Here is a 5,969-nt window from a genome sequence, read left to right as displayed (position 1 = left end):
AGTACACACACACACAGTGCACACACACAGTGCACACACACACAGTGCACACACACACAGTGCACACACACACAGTACACACACACACAGTGCACACACACACAGTGCACACACACACAGTGCACACACACAGTACACACACACACAGTGCACACACACAGTGCACACACACACAGTGCACACACACACAGTGCACACATATACATACACAGTGCACATACACACAGTGCACACACACAGTGCACACACACAGTGCACACACACACAGTACACACACACACACAGTACACACACACAGTGCACACACACACAGTGCACACACACACAGTACACACACACCGTGCACACACACAGTGCACACACACAGTGCACACACACAGTGCACACACACACAGTACACACACACCGTGCACACACACAGTGCACACACACACAGTGCACACACACAGTGCACACACAGTGCACACACACACAGTGCGCACACACAGTGCACACACACAGTGCACACACACACAGTGCACACACACACAGTGCACACACACAGTGCACACACACACAGTGCGCACACACAGTGCACACACACACAGTGCACACACACACAGTGCACACACACAGTGCACACACACACAGTGCACACACACACAGTGCACACACACACAGTGCACACACACACAGTGCACACACACAGTGCACACACACACAGTGCACACACACAGTGCACACACAGTGCACACACACAGTGCACACACACACAGTGCACACACACACAGTGCACACACACAGTGCACACACACACAGTGCACACACACACAGTGCACACACACACAGTGCACACACACACAGTGCACACACACACAGTGCACACACAGTGCACACACACACAGTGCACACACACACAGTGCACACACACAGTGCACACACACACAGTACACACACACAGTGCACACACACATAGTGCACACACACACAGTGCACACACACATAGTGCACACACACACAGTGCACACACACATAGTGCACACACACACAGTGCACACACACACAGTGCACACACACAGTGCACACACACAGTGCACACACACACAGTGCACACACACACAGTGCACACACACAGTACACACACACACAGTGCACACACACACAGTGCACACACACAGTGCACACACACACAGTGCACACACACACAGTGCACACACACAGTGCACACACACACAGTGCACACACACAGTGCGCACACACAGTGCGCACACACACAGTGCACACACACACAGTACACACACACACAGTGCACACACACAGTGCACACATATACAAGCAGGCAAACAATCATGCACACAAAATTACAATAAATAAATATTTTTCTAAAAGTTTCAAAAACAGAATCCAAGGTCTCTCTGGGTAACTCTGGTTGACCTGGAACTTGCTCTGTAGACCAGGCTGGCCTCCAACACAGAACTTGACCTGCTTTTGCCACACAAGTGCTGGGATTACAGACTCGCATCTCCATGGTCAGCTTATATTTTTTGATTTTTTTTTTCTCACACTTTTGTTGTGTTTTCTGGAAGGGTCTCATGTAGTTCAGGCTGACCTCCAACTCAGTTTGTAGGCAAAGATGGCCTTGAACTCCTGACCCTCCCGGACCCACTTCCCAAAGGCCAAGAACTCAGGCATGGACCACCTATACAGTGTTTTAGATTTATAGCACGCGGCACTTGGGTCTAACCTCACTTCAACCTCAGTGGCTACAGGAAGCTAGTAGTTGACAGCACTTTGGATAGCCCATGGCTAGAGGTTGAGCATTCCTATAAATAACGCCAGTCACAGCTCATGATTACTACATACTTCCAGAGTTGCTATGTACTCAGAGCCTGCCTCCTACTCTACTGACCACTCAAGGCTTTGAGTGCTCCTCAGACTTAATCTTCATAGTGATCACCCAACCTGGGGACTATTCTAAAATCCATACTCTAGATGAGGAAACAGTCTCACAGAACTAAGAACTCACCTAAGGTGACACAAAAAAAGAAAGAAAGAAAGAAAGAAAGAAAGAAAGAAAGAAAGAAAGAAAGAAAGAAAGAAAGAAAGAAAAAAAGGAAGGAAGGAAAAACAGGCAACAGAGACAAGACTAGATCCAGACCGCTGGCTCACGCTGTTTCTCACGTCTCAGTGCGGTTAACCAATCAGCAGACTTCAAGAGCTTGACAACTCCAGGTAGACGCACTAAACACACATACATTAGCTGAACATTTCATGAACAACATAATCAAATGGGGCTTCATCTTGATTTCATTTCGCTTTTCCAGGGCTCTGGTGCATTCTGGGCGAGCACTCTGCCACTGACTTGCGTGCTCCCCCAGCTCAAGCCAAGCACTTTGATGGGTAAACTCGTGTTTTGAAAATTATCACACAGGAGAAGCGCATCCTTTCAGGAAATCCCCCACCCTGGACCACAGGCCAAGAAAATGGCACCAGCGGGGTTACTGACAAGCTGCACCAAGCTCTGAGAGATTCATGAAGGATTAGTTTAGGGAAAGTTGGTTTTCTCCAGTCTTGAGGGACAGCTAACATCAAGCTTCTTTCCATCTCCTCTTTATCCCTCTCTCTCAAACCTGCAGGGCCAATGTTCTCAGCCTGACCTAGGGGGGCTGTTTTCTCCTAGGCCTCCTCTGAAGTCTGGCTAGGAGGTGTCCTGTCAGCGAGAGGAGGGAGTGGACTAGCCCCTTCCGAGTAGCACAGGCATAGCAAACACCATCTCCCAGTGGCTGTTCTGGGCACTTGAACTCTCCTTTTTCTTTCATATGTCTTTTCTTATCTCTTTCAGTGCTAGGCCAGGCTAAGCAAGCTGCTCCACCAGTAAAGCCTCATCACTGGCCCTCAGCTTCTGATCTGATGAGATTTACCCTCAGTCTCTCCAAATGAAACCTTGATATTTCCCCCCATTTGGGAGAGGCTGCTATTGCATAAAAACTTTAGCTCTAACTTAGTCAGTCTATAACGGGCCCCCATGAGAGGAACTTGAGGTTTGTTGGGGGTGAGAAAGAGGAGGAGCAAGGAGCTATGTCTGCATCCCTAACATGGTTCAGTAATTTGTCCCTGCACTGCAACACTTTCATCATTAAATAGAAAACACATTTTTTTCCCAAAATGGGACCTAAATACCTAGAAAGGCTGCTTCCTGTCTGCCAGTGGATGAGCATGAGATGGCTGCTGTGCTAAACCTTTACCTAACAGAATTTACCTTCCTAGAGGGTAAGTATGGCCCAGTGTATAAAATTAATACCAAATGATAAAGGGGGCAGGTCCTGATAAACCAGCCTGTCTCCATCTTGAGCTTGAAAGTCATTCCTGTTTATGACTGGAATATTACCCCACTTGCAATCTTAGCTACAAATAGTTTGGTACTGCCCATCCCATGAAATGACAACCATGCCTGTTTCAAAAGGTTGTTATGACCACATTGTTATGACAACGTTGTTATGACCACCTTGCTTCAGGCTAGCCTGCTGTAATTTCAGTCTTCATGCCTATGTTTATTACTCAAGGATCAGTGAAAGATGCCAATAAATATTCTATCTGAAAAGAAATTCTCACCATTTCCTTTCATGCCCTTAAAAACTTGTGGAAAGCTGGGAGAGAGAAGCATTCTTGGTTTACCCGCAATGCCCTGTAGTTCTCAAACTCTGCCAGGAGATGGCGGTAGTAACCAACGACAAAATCCGGTTGCTCGGCCTCGTCAGTTTCTCATTGTCCTGTGGACATTTCCTGCATCTAATCTGATGCTTATGAAAACTATTTCCTCCTTTCAAAAGCACAAGCCCAAACAGAAACTAACCTCACCCTGCGGATCAAGGATGTTTGTGCCTTTCCAGTTGTCGAACCCTCCCAGCTATGGCTTGATTGTAAAGTATTTTCCCAGCAGCTACTTGTCCGTTCCAGGAAGCAAAGTGAGAAAAGACTCTGGGCTTCCTCTGGGCTGGTGGGAAGGTGTGTCTAGGGGCAGCACCCACTCAGCCACTACACAGACCTTAGCTCCGGGAAGCAGTGCGGGAGGGAAGGATGCTGCGGTGAATAACCGATTCTGTGAGAGCGACTTTCCCAAGACCTGAACTGTTCAACCCAGATGCTGTCCTGCGCACGCCAACACGGGGCTCATAGCATCACATCCTTGCTGAGAGATGGAGTTTAAATGGCTCTCACAAACTGAAGAACAGCTGCGGGGCAACTTAGACCGGGAAGGTTTAGAGAAACCGAGGTGAAGTGTTCAGACCTTATTCAAATTCAAGCATTTGCGTGATCAAATTAACTTAAGAAATGACCATGAACCATGAAAAGTCAAGTACGTTTTATCCTTGAGTCTCAGCATTTGGATGTTCCTATGGAGCCTCTGATAGTGCATCATGAAGAACATGAGGAAAGTCTGGACTACACTCAAGTCTCTCTCTAGTGCAGGAAGGACCAGCGGGAGCCCAGAGGACCTTGGCTTGGGGATTTGAAAAGTCAGTGAAAGCTCTGGAAAGTCCATTTCCTCATTTCCTTTTGCATATTAATTAGAGATGATAGTCTTGGCAAACTGTCAGAGCAAACTGGCCACCAAATAATGTTCGAGCCAGACAGTTAGAAGATAGATCCTTGTGCTTGTAATCTTGAAAATCAGACTTTGAAAAAAAAATTGTCAGTAATGCTACAAAGACCCTCTATATACGTTTACAGGTTCTCCAAACATGAAGTTACAACAAAAGCGTGACGCAATGATCAAAATTAGAAAATAGCATCAATTTGGGACTGTTAGCTAACCTTCAGACCTCATTTACCTTTTACAAAGTGTTCTTTTCTAACTCGGGGTGAAACAATGACTATTGTCTGTCTCTCAAATCCTCCTGAACTGAACGATGCTGGGCCCCTTTTGCTCATGATCCCGACACTTCTTAAGACTGCTACCAGTCTTTTTGTAAGCTGTCTTAGTTCGGGTGTATCTGAGGCTTCCTCTTGATCAAATTCAAGTCAGGAGACCTTGCCTGGAGTCTGATAGGAGTGAGGCTTCAGCCTATCACATCCTAAGGCTCTTGCTGTTGGCTTATGCATGACTAGTGATCGTTGTGGTCACTTGGTTAGGTCCTCAGCCATAATGTTACACACTGTGTAAGGGTCTCGATCCTCACCATACCTGTGCCCTCTGATTTATGCCCATATTCATAATCTCCACCTAAAATAGTTACTACCATGGTAGCTACCAAATGGCTTTAAAAAAATGCCATAGAGATTTGTACTTAAAAAATACATTCTATTGATTCTGTGAGGCAGTTTTCAGAAGCTCTGTGTGTGTGTGTGTGTGTGTGTGTGTGTGTGTGTGTGAGAGAGAGAGAGAGAGAGAGAGAGAGAGAGAGAGAGAGAGAGACTAGGAATTGGGCTACACAAGTGGGCTATCAGCAAGCTACATCCCCCAACTTTATGATTTCTTTATAAAATAGGTGGAGAATACTGGGCCTCCCAGAGTCTCTAACTCTCACTTCCATTTGGTGCTTTTATTATTTTACAAAATGTTTTAGTTCATGTCTTAATAGGTCTTGGAGGAAATTGAGATTATCCAAATTATAGAGGTGGTTTGAAAACTCACTGGGCACTCATTTAAGCCCCAAGTCTATTCCATCGCCACTGATACTAGCACCTACACACACACTCACACACATGCCCAGGCACACACCACAAACACACACACATGCACACTCACACACACACACAGGCACACGTACACACACTCACATACATGCCCAGGCACATACCACAAACACACACACATGCACACTCACACACACACACAGGCACACGTACACACACTCACATACATGCCCAGGCACACACCACAAACACACACACATGCACACTCACACACACACACACAGGCACACATACACACACTCACATACATGCCCAGGCACACACACTCACACAAACAGGCACACACACATACA

The sequence above is a fragment of the Microtus pennsylvanicus genome, chromosome 4 (assembly GCF_037038515.1).
Source record: "Microtus pennsylvanicus isolate mMicPen1 chromosome 4, mMicPen1.hap1, whole genome shotgun sequence".
Classification (NCBI taxonomy): Eukaryota; Metazoa; Chordata; class Mammalia; order Rodentia; family Cricetidae; genus Microtus; species Microtus pennsylvanicus.
The sequence above is the reverse complement of the archived record's forward strand: the minus strand, read 5'-3'. Positions refer to the sequence as shown.